The sequence below is a fragment of the Daphnia carinata genome, chromosome 4 (assembly GCF_022539665.2).
Source record: "Daphnia carinata strain CSIRO-1 chromosome 4, CSIRO_AGI_Dcar_HiC_V3, whole genome shotgun sequence".
NCBI lineage: Eukaryota > Metazoa > Arthropoda > Branchiopoda > Diplostraca > Daphniidae > Daphnia > Daphnia carinata.
In genome coordinates, this window is record NC_081334.1 from 9250747 (window position 1) to 9262792 (window position 12046).

At 41.3% G+C, this 12046-nt stretch overlaps 1 long non-coding RNA gene across 1 annotated transcript; it reads left to right on the forward strand.

Annotated features, from left to right (window-relative positions):
* Nucleotides 1–1207: 1207 nt before the first annotated feature.
* On the forward strand, nucleotides 1208–4163 carry LOC130692743 (uncharacterized). Its single transcript, XR_009001529.1, has 2 exons — nucleotides 1208–3844; nucleotides 3902–4163. It is a non-coding gene; the product is annotated as an uncharacterized LOC130692743 (long non-coding RNA).
* The last annotated feature ends 7883 nt before the right edge of the window (nucleotides 4164–12046 follow it).

A 12046-nucleotide genomic window follows, 5' to 3' on the forward strand; every position in this document is an offset into this window, starting at 1 on the left:
GCATTCCTACCCCTGCTTCCCTTTTTTCTTGGCCCCCCGGTTTCTTGGCCTCCTGGCTGTCTAGCTGTTTGCTATAACTTTTGTGTGAAGCAGAACATTCTTAAAAAGAAAGTTCACAACTGGTTTTACATCCAGGTTTACCATTTTAAACCAGGGATTCTCCGTTAGATTCCTGAATTCTGCCGATTATTTATGAAAGAATATGCTAAAGGACTTGCTCTAAGGCTAGGGTGGCTGCATAGTGCGGTGCATGGTGCTTTCTTTCTCGTAAAAATTATAACAATTTTTTCGTTTCGCTTGGGCTTCTCAGAAAGACATCCGTCATTCCAACATAGACCTTTGCCTGGGATGGTTTGCGCGCAAAAAACGCTGCTTGTACAGTTGGTTTTGTCAGTAAGGGCTAACATGGGGATGTCTTTTCTTAGCGTGATGCGAGTACAAAAATGATAGATGCCCAAATGACGACGAGGTAAAACTCCATACCCACTCACATCCGTATGCAAAATGAAAGAGCGCACGAAATCCGGGTATGCGAAGGTAGGTGCGGAGCATAAACAGTCCTTTATGCCCTGGAAAGCGCTATCTTCCACCTGCCGCCATTGCCATGGTACTGTGCCTCTCCTGAGCTGCGTAAGCACATGGACTTCATCCGTGAACTGATTGATGAAACGTTTGTAATAATTCGCTAGACTTAAAAATGCTCTAACATAGTCGGCGTTTTTCGGTGCCGGATACTTTTTTACTGCTTGTATTTTATTGGGTCCACCATGACTCCCTTCTGTGATACAATGTGTTCTAAATATTCTACCGCGCTTGCAGCGAATTTTCACTTCTGAATCTTTACTTTGAGGCCATTTGCCTGAAAATGGCGAAAGGTCAAAGTCACATATTCTACGTGTTCGCTTATGTTTTTGCTATGCACGATGATGTCATCGATGTAAACCATTTCGCATATTCCGATCAGAGTTGTCGAAACGATCTTCAGTATACACAAAACAGAGCAAGCGTTGAAAATAATTTCGTAGATTTATACAAACCGTCAGCTCTAGAAAACGATTAACAACCAACTTCGAAAACGAAAATTGTATTCTGATACAAGGAAGAAAAGGAGACGAAAACATCCAGACAACGTCGAAAAGAAGAAGAAATCATTTTCATGCCATTGGTTCTTGCCGACGCGAAGGCTCGCCAAGAGAAGATAGTTGATGAGCTAGTCGATAGTCTAATGTTCCGGGCGATCCTCGAATTCCTACTGAAGATGCTCCTGCGTCAACCGTGAGAAAGTCGAGGTGGGGGTATGTGCTCTGTACCGACGCCAACCACCAGAGGAATCGGGAGAAACGGATCGGGTACACATCACGATAACGAGCATACCCGATATGGTTCCTTTAAAACAAAATAGAACATGACTGACGAATCAAGAAAAAAAAACCACGCTACTTACATATAGTAATAGTCGTTGATCCGAGCGCGTTTGAACGCGACAATGCACCGACTCTCAAATAGGCCACATGTTCTCATGGTTCGACAAGTTGAAAATAATAAGTCTATCAGTGATTGGATTCATACTTTTCCTCGTATGTCTACGGATCTTCATTGTGTGCAACCCTTTCCCGAAGATTAAGGACCATATCCGCAGAGGTGGAAAGACGAGAAGATACGAAAATAGCTTGGAGGAAGAACATGAAATCACTTCGATGATACCAGCACGAGAATCAACGTATCATCCAGACATGGTTATTGAACAGACGTTCATAAGAACATCTGCACCCGCACCGTTGACAACAGAAAGACGAGGTCCAATACGTCCACCACGACCAAGCGCACCAAGTCAAGGAATCTATCCCTCTATAGAAGAGTCAGAATCACCAAAAAGGTGCACAGGAAAACATACTACGTGCACTTACGTCGTCGGATATGTTATGGTCCGGGAAAATCTATGCCGTTGCATGCCGGAAACTGATATTAGCGGCTGTTTTGGCTATTCCTAAGTGACCTGCCAATTTGTGGTCATGATATAACTTGTAATGTGCATAATATTAGAAGTGATAGTAATTAATGCACATAGATGATTCACATGAATGTATTTACCTTCTTGACACAGCACGATACAGCATACACTTATAAGTCACGGTGGTGTTACTCCTAATGATGCAATGACGAACCGCGTCTTTTATACAAGACGCGGATGCGAGGATGAAAGGTTGCACGAAATCTGGGTACGCGAGGGTAGGGGCGGAACATAGACACTCTTTAATGCTTTCGAACGCGTTCATCTCTTCATGCCCCCATTGCCATGGTACCGCGCTCCTCGTGAGCCGCGTTAGCGCATGGACTTTGTTAGCGAACTGGTCAATAAAACGTCTATAATAATTAGCGAGGCCTAGAAATGCTCTGATTTGATCGGCGTTCTTCGGTGTCGGATATTTCTTTACAGCTTTGATTTTATTAGGATCAACCATAACTCCCTTCTCTGACACAGTATGTCCTAAGTACTAGCAGCAAACCTACACTTCTGAATTTTTACCTTGAGGTCATTTGCCTGCAAGAGGCGAAAGGTCGAGGTTAGGTGATCTGCATGTTCTTCCATGTTTTTACTGTACACGATGATATCATCGATATACACCATGACACATTTCCCTATTAAAGGTTTGAGAACGATCTCCATCGTTCGCTGAAATGTGCTAGGGGCATTGCATAGTCCGAACGGCATCCTAATATATTCAAAATGTCCGGCTTCTGCCGTAAAGCAGTTTTGTGTATATCTTCTTCTTCTATTTCGATCTCCAGTAACCACTGAACAAATCTAGCGTCGAAAATAATTTGGCTCTATGTAAGAGGTTTAGTGTGTCCTGTAACGTTGGGTTTCTGAATAACTCGCGACTCAATTCACTAGATTCTAAGTGTATTTATCAAGACTAAAACAGACTAATCACACAGACGTAGATACAATAATAGATTTTCTAAGAACTCTAACACACTCGCTAAGCTCTCTAACACGGACACTTAATACACTCTTAACACACTAAACACAGACCCCGAGCCCCCCTTTTGTCACAGCTTTTATCAGTTATTATGAGGTCACTCTTGACGTCAATGGTGACCTCCGAGAGATGTGACGTGAAGACGAAGTGATCGTAGGGGTGAAGAGCTGCCTGATACTGGTTTGGCGTGGGAAGACTCCGTGAGGATGAAGGACTGTCTGATACCAGTTCGCCGTGGGATCATCCAAGGCTGGAATCTATTAATTAGCTAAGCTAACTAATTGGTGGCGTTCTTCGGTATATGTCCTCATCACATTCCTCCCTTTTTTACAGAAGTTGCCTTCGGGGTTACAGGGTTGGAGAATATATTTATGTCTAAGGAAGCTATAATGATACCGATAGGTCTACAAAATTTTCTAAGTCTAATTTATGCAGTTGTTTTTTTTCTCTTCACCGTAAGAATTATAATTGTTAAACATTTCTTGTTAGTAGGAGAGTGGAATAGTGGAGGAGATAGGTAAGGGGTTATTATTATTATTTTATTTTATTTTTATTTTTTTTTTTTTTTTTTTTTTTCGATGCGAACCTTATAATTGTTGTTTTTTGTTCCGGTGTGTTTCATTCGTTTCTTGCCCTTCGCCGAGCTCCCTCGTGCATGATGGAATTTGACTTTACGTGCGTCTCATCGTGCTGCCATCGATACTGCTTTGTGGATTTTCGAAGTTATAGCGTATCACAAGTCTCATTTGCTCTTCCGAAGATTTCTCTCCACTGATCGAGGACTTTTCGATGAGTGTTGAAAATTGTCCTCCTCTTGACTTCGGGTACCGACGAGTCAGTCCTACCGACCGTTACTATATGTAAGTCGGAAAGTGGTTCTTTTCTTAGCATTCTGTTGACTTGTTTTTCTTTTTCAGTCAGTTTCCAGGCTATGCTCGCTACTGCGACATTTACCCAATCCGGTTTGCACGATTACTCTGGTGGCTAGAGTCTGGTGAGGATATCTATCACCGCAACTGGCGTTCATCACTCTTCTTGAAGGAACAATTGCAAGAAGAATCCCATCATTCAGTGGCAATGCAGAACGTACACCGTCTTCTCCGTCAACTTCTGATTGGCACCGATTTTATGCTGGTTAGTTCCTTGTATTTCCAGTAGAATACACAACTTTAATAGGTCCTTTGTTTTTGGTTAAAAGTCGGTAATTAATTTTAGTTGGAATTTCTACTGGTTCAGGATGTGAACAGTAGTCGGGATCGTCTAAATCTAAAATACCTTTTATTACTGGTTGTGAGCAGTTGCAGGTGTTGATGGTTAGTGAGTGGGCTAGTCCTACAGCTATAACAAGGACGAGAGTTGCAATAACGTTACTCATCTGTAATTATATTTCCGTAATCAATCTTTGTGGCTTTTTAATCGCTTGTCTTAGCGACCTTCTAACAGGTATTTCGATATCATTTTGCCTTCTCCGTCTTACTCTAGGTTGTTCAGTTTGTGCCTGACCACTTTCAGCTGATAACTGTGCTGCTTCTTGCCGATTGCTATCTTCCATTTCTGTTTGAATATTCAGCTCCTCTTCTCTATTGTCAACTCCGATTTCACTCTGTGTTTCCTTTTCTTCACTTTCTAATTCTATCCTAGGGCTACATTCGTTATCGCTGTTGTTTCCCTCTCTTTCTTCAGCTACTTTTCCCGCATCTTCCTTGCTTTTCCATTTCTTGAGGCGATTTACATGCACGACTGTAGTATGATTTTCCGTTGTTCTCCTAATCAAGTAATTCAAGTCAGATAACTTATCTACAATAGTAAAAGGACCATCCCAACGCATACAAAATTTTCCTGTTTGTGGGTTCATTTCCTTTAAAAGCACTAAGTCTCCTGGCTCAAACGAGCATTCTTTCGATGAACGATCGTAATTCGCTTTTTGTCTTGACTGTGCGATGACTAACTTACTTTTAGCGAGTTCTAACGCTTCATGCCACTGTTGCGTATAAATATTGTTTTGGTCTTCTAAAATCCTATTTCGCATTGGGGGTCTCAAATCCGATGGTTCTAAGGCATCTCTGCCTTTTAGAAGGTAAAAGGGAGTTTCACCGGTGCTGGAGTGAGGCGTCCGGTTATAAGCCGCAACTACATAATCAAGATGCTCATCCCACAAAGATGGGTTGTGAGCTACGTGTGCGGTTAGCATATCCCCTAATGTCCTATTGAACCTTTCTACCGCGCCATCTGTTTGCGGGTGATACGCTGTAGTCCTTAACTGTTTTACTCCTAATTGCTTACATAATTCGGTCATTGCCTGTGACTGGAAATTAGAGCCTCTATCCGTTAGGATCTGCGAGGGTAATCCCTCACTGTTGACAACGTGCCGAATGAATTTCCGGATGATTGTCTGAGGGGAAATTTCCTTCAGTGCAATGGCTAATATATACCTAGTTGTATACTCCATTATTACTAGAATATATTTATTCCCTTTTTCGCTTTCTGGGACGGGACCTATAATATCCATGGCCAATCTTTGCCCGACATAGTCTGTAACAGGGATTGGCTGGAGTGCGGCTTTGCACGATCCAGAAACCTTTCTTTTTGCACATGTTAAACAGTTAAGCACGTGCGTCTTGATATCATTTGCCATTTTCGGCCAAAAATACTTTTTGCTAATATTAGCAGTGGTTTTAGTTATTCCCAGATGACCAGCTAACTTATGGTCATGATAAAGTTCCACGATCTGTTTACGTAGCGTCGCCGGCACTACAATTTTTGCCCTAGCTGTGGTTAAAAGTCCGCTAGGTAAATATTGGAATTCATCTTCCGTTTCTTTGGATGTAGTCTCTAATGTTTTTGCCACCTCTCTACAAAAGGTATCCTCTTGTTGAGCAATTAACCAATCGTCAGCCACGACTTGCTGCGATACTATAACATTATCCGGTATTCTGCTCAACGCATCTGCGTTTTGATGCAGTTTACCTGGTCTATATTGAATCTCCATTTCAAATTGTTGTAAGAAGAAAAACCATCTGGCTAGTCTCCCTGTCGGTTCCCTAACCTTTTGGATATACTGAAGAGGCCTATGGTCGGTCACTATTACGAAGTTAGTGCCATATAGGTAATGGAAGAACGCTTTTACCGAATGGATAATTGCGTATGCTTCCTTCTCCCTTGTACACCATTTCAATTGAACATCCGTTAGGTGCTTAGAGGTATAAGCAATTGGGTGCTCTAGAGACTTACTCCAATCCTCTGTCGATTCGTCGACTACTCCTGAGTCATTTATTGACTCCTCCTTGGGCCCTGGGTTGGCATTCGGATGGGGCATCTGAGAGAGTATTCCGCCTACTCCATACCCGCACGCATCCGTGTGTAGGATGAAAGGGCGCGCGAAATCCGGATAAGCGAGGGTAGGGGCGGAACATTAACATTCTTTTATGCCTTCAAAAGCGCTTGTTTCCTCTTGCCCCCATTGCCATGGTACTGCGCTCCTCGTGAGCCTTGTCAGTACATGGACTTTATTGGCGAATTGATCTATGAAACGTCTGTTATAGTTAGCTAATCCTAGGAATGCCCTAACCTGATCTGGATTTTTAGGTGCTGGGTACTTCTTTACCGCCTTAATCTTATTTGGGTCTACCTTTACCCCTTCGTCGGAGACTATATGACCTAGATACTCAACTGCGTTGGCCGCAAACTTACACTTTTAAATTTTCACCTTAAGGCCATTTGTCTGCAAAAGACTAAATGTCGAGGTGAGATGTTGTACATGTTCGGCTATGCTCTTGCTGTAGACAATGATATCATCAATGTATACCATTACGCATTTACCTATGAGAGGTCTAAGGACGATTTCCATCGTCCTTTGAAACGTGCTAGGCGCGTTGCACAGTCCAAACGTCATCCTAATATATTCAAAGTGACCCATTTCTGCCGTGAATGCAGTTTTATGGATATCTTCCTCTGCTATCTCGATTTGCCAATACCCACTAAACAAATCGAGGGTGGAAAAGAATTTAGCTCCACTTAGCAGGTTTAGTGTTTCTTCTATCCTTGGTAGCGGATAACGATCCTTTACCGTTACCGTGTTTAGGTCCCTGTAATCTACACAAAATCTGAGTTCTCCAGATTTCTTTTTCACCATTACGATGGAAGCTCTAAAGGCACTATGACTTTCCCGGATAATGCCATATTTTAACATCTCTTCTATTTGCTGTTTCGCTATTGGCTTGATAGCTGCTGGCATGCGATAAGCACCTCTTAACTTCGGTTGTGCCGTCGTTATAATCCGGTGTTTAAGTACTTTAGTGCATCCTAACTCAATTAGCTGGGATGCGAAAACGGGTTTGTGCATGTTCAAAACTCGTTCCATTTCTACTCTAGCTGTCCCGTGCAAATGGGATAGTTCAAAGGCTATCATTGGCTTTTCTTTAATGGTATATATAGGAGTTGCAGCAGTTCGAAGGTCACTGTTGAGCTTTCTTTAATGCTATATATCGGAATGTTAATCTTCTTAAGGCTGATTACGGATTCTACCCCGTTCAATGATAAGGTTAGTGTTTTGTTTGCTATATCTATTTTTGTTTTATACTTCTTGAAAAAATCTAACCCTAAGATACATCCTTCTTGTGTTTCAGGCAACACAAAGAAGTCATGCTCCAAACTGCAATTAGGTGTTAACTTAAAACTTATTTTGAAACATCCCAAAGGGTACATGATGTTCCCTGACGCAGATTCAAATGATTGATTAGGTGTTGTTTCTAACTCAGTTACAATTGCTTTATGATGTAATAAGGCAAATTTTTCAGAGGACATAATACTAGCTGCTGCTCCTGTGTCGATTAAAGCTTGTGTTTTTTGATTACTAAATTCTACGGGTATCCTAATTAGTCTACATGTTTGTTTTATTTCATCTATTCTGTTCTTGATTGAAACCTTTTCGGATTTCTGGTCCGACAATCTTTCGCTATATGTCCTGCGTTGAGACATCTATGGCAAGTAATAGTATTGTCTCTGCTATTACCACTTGTCCTTTGTTTCCTTGCTGGGTCCGCTGATGGGTGGGGACTCTTAGAGCTTGGACGCTCGTCGTAACGTCTCGTCCGCGAATCGTTTCTATCCCTGTTGTGATAGCTTCTGTTTTGGTATCGGTCTCGACTGTATGGTCGCTCTCGTGATTCGGAGCGGTTCCTGTCGTACGATCTGTTTCGGTTGTAAGAGTGATCTCTACGGTCTCTACTATACGAATTATCCCTCGATCTCTGTCTATCTTCCCACTTTACGTTATTATATCTTGACGGGTCCCTACCTTGCTTGTAAGTGTCAATATTGCTTAAAGATCGTTCTTGTCCTGTTTTCGATGTTGTACCTGACAGATTCAATTTAGTTAGATTATTCTTTAGATTTTCTAATTCCAACTTTGTCTGGCTTAATTCGGCTTCTATGTCTCTAGTTGGTTTTAATATATCTAATTTGAAAACTGGTTTAACTTCTAGTGCTTGTGTGTTATAAGCAATTTCCTCAGCCTCCAGAGCAGCTTGCTTAAAATTTTGCCAATTTGCGGTGGTTGGGTACTTATTGTGGAAAAGAATTGTTTTAATTGGTGGAAGTAGTCCATCTAATAGCATTTTAATCAGAGTGTCGTCTTTAAGAGCTGTGAGTTCCGCACTTTGAAATTGCTCTTCGTCTCCTTCTTTATAGATTGCGTTATAAGCCTGCGTTATTTTGTCTATAAAATGCCTAACTGGTTGGTTAGGGGATTGTTTTACCGTTAATAACTTGGACTTCTGTTTTGCTCTATCCGCTGGGTGTTTAAAATGATCTTTTAATGCATTCCGCCAGTCGGTATAAGATTCTCTCGGTGCTACTCGTAGCCTATCGATATGCCACTGCAATGCTGTTCCCTTTAACCTTGTGGCTAAAATCTTTTTGGTGGATTCCCTAGGCCATTCGTGAATCGTTGCTATCGCCTCCGCATCTCTCAACCATACCCCTATTGGTTGATCATTCACGTTGCCACTATAAATAGGGATGTTCTGTGTTTCGTCTCTACGCGTAATGGCTACTGCTAATGCTCGTATATCATCGTTAGCTGCCATTCTAGGTGCTTCGTTAGTTGTGTCAATTGTGTTAGCTGGTTGTGCTAGTTGTTCTAATAGTGTCTGGTTGTTTCTATTTAGTTGTTCTATGTTTCCTCTAAGATAATTGTTTTCGGTATCCAGCTTAGCTGCTCGCTCCGCTGCTTGGCTCGCTAACTGGAGCGCTTGTCCCAGCTCCGTTAATTCGTTTTCTAAGGACACAATCCTTCTATTCTGTATGGCTAAGGTGTGTTGTGCTATCTCTAACTCGTTTGTGCTTGCGGCTCCCGCGATTGTTTGTTGTAGCCTTCTAAATTTGTCTTCTAACGATTGATTAGCTGTCTGTAATGTTGATATTTCTATTATTTGCTTAGTTTGGTTGTCGTGTAAGGTTGTTTCGTTAATCTGGCTAATGTTCAAATTGTGCTTAAGTTGATTGTTTTCTGACTGAATTGTAGCAATTTTAGTCGTATAATCTAATTGTTCTTGCTGATGTAGATGTAGCCTTATTTGTCTTTCGTTAATAAATTCCTTTAGTTGGGATATTTCGTTTTCTTTGTCCGCTACGTTTAAGATTAGCTTTTTCTGTTCTGTTTGTAGAATCTGAATTTCGTTTTCTTGGTCTAAGCTCTTTGCCTCAAGAGTTTTGTGGTCTGATTGTAACTTTTCTAGTTCGGCCTGAGTAATGCTATACTTGTTCAAAAGAACGGTTCCTTCTTGGAGAAGTTGAGCTTCCCTCTGTTTTAGCTTTTCTACCTCCTGTTGGAGTTTAGACTTGTCTTTAACTAGCTTCGTCCTTACCGATGTATGCTCGGACTCAACTTTGCGTATCGTTGTTTCTAAGGTTTGCACGTCCTGTGTCTTCTTAACAAGCGTGGATATTAAATTCGTTTTCTCCTCCTGAGTTTGTTCTAATTGCTGGGTCAAATTACTGGCTTGATATTCTATTGCATGTTGCTGGATTGTAGCTGTCTGTAATAAAACTAAACCTTGACTTTCAAGTTCTTGGATTTTAGCTTCAGCTGCAATTAGTTTTTCAGAAATCAACTTGTATTCTAAGTCTTATTCTTTCAAACGTGTTTTCAGCTGTTTAGTGGTTGCCTTATCTTTAGTTGTTTCTAATTCTAATTTACATTTATTTATTGCTTCGTGGATTCCTATCAATGCGGTTTTCAGAAAATCTCTCTCCTCTAACAGTTTGTTTCTCTTTCTGCTAGGCAAATTTTCTTTTGAATTATACCTTACTAATTGTTTTTCTTCGTCACTTTCTCTCGGGCTATCTCCCGCACTTCTAGTTCTTTTAAAAGGAACAATTCGGACTTCTGCTATCTCATTTTTCTGTTCTTTATCTAAATTAGGATATACTCTTGGCGTCGTACGCTTAGAGTCAACTACACTACGCCTTCTAGGACGTTCCTTTACTTCTACTATCTGCTCTGTCGGGGCGGATGGCGTATATTTGTCTACAGTTAAATCTTCAGTTGACATTGAAACAACTTACCCTCTGCGCGGGGAGTTCAAGACGATTGCCGATCGTCTGCAATGTTATGCGGTAGGCCTTTCGGTCCGCTAGTTGAGCCGCTGGGCAGGAGTCTGGGTTGGTCACAGTCGAACTAAGTTCAACACTGGCACGTTCACCAAATGTAACGTTGGGTTTCTGAATAACTCGCGACTCAATTCACTAGATTCTAAGTGTATTTATCAAGACTAAAACAGACTAATCACACAGACGTAGATACAATAATAGATTTTCTAAGAACTCTAACACACTCGCTAAGCTCTCTAACACGGACACTTAATACACTCTTAACACACTAAACACAGACCCCGAGCCCCCCTTTAGTCACAGCTTTTATCAGTTATTATGAGGTCACTCTTGACGTCAATGGTGACCTCCGAGAGATGATCACGTGAAGACGAAGTGATCGTAGGGGTGAAGAGCTGCCTGATACTGGTTTGGCGTGGGAAGACTCCGTGAGGATGAAGGACTGTCTGATACCAGTTCGCCGTGGGATCATCCAAGGCTGGAATCTATTAATTAGCTAAGCTAACTAATTGGTGGCGTTCTTCGGTATATGTCCTCATCACAGTCCTCAATTCTTGGTAGAGGGTACCGATCCTTTATTGTTACCGCATTTAGATCTCTATAGTCAACGCATAGTCTCAATTCACCTTTTTTCATTTCATATTTTTTCTTAACCATAACGATTGATGCTCTGAAAGCACTGTGGCTTTCCCTTATGATATTGTACTTGAGCATTTCTTCGATTTGTTGCCTTGCTATCGGTTTGATTGCTTGGGGCATTCTATATGCACCTCTCAATTTGGGATTTCCTATTGTTTCTATTCTATGTTTAAATACACTAGTTCTACCTAATTCTATTAATTTAGATGCAAATACATCTCTATGACTGTTTAAAACTTGACTAATTTTGACTCTGTCCTTCACATCTAAGTGTGACAATTGTAATATTGTGGTTTTAAATGAATCAAAACTCGATCACTAGATACTAAGTGTATTTCACAAGACTTCATATGACTAATCACACGGACATAATAACAGTGTAAACTCCCTGGCGAGGCTCTACGAGTCTCGCCTTATATAGATATTAACCAGGTCACTCTTGACGTCAAAGGTGACCTTCTAGAAGTCATCACGTGAAGACGGAGTGATGATGGTGTGGAGATGATGCTGACCGATACCAGTTTATCACGTGATGGCGACGTGTTGTTAAGAAGCTGACCGATACCGGATTGTGGTGAAGATCGCCCAAGGCTTGGTATCTGGTCATTAGCGAGTCTTGCTAATTGGCAGCTTCTTCAAGATGTGCCCTCATCACATTCCTCCCCCTTTTAAAGAAGTTTCTTCCGGAGCTACAAAGTCAGAGGGTATGTTTTATTTATGTGGAAAAAGATTATAATGAGATAGATAGGTCTAACAAAATTTTTTTAATATTTTCTTTGCCCCTTTACCTTCACCAAAGAGTTTGAAATTAC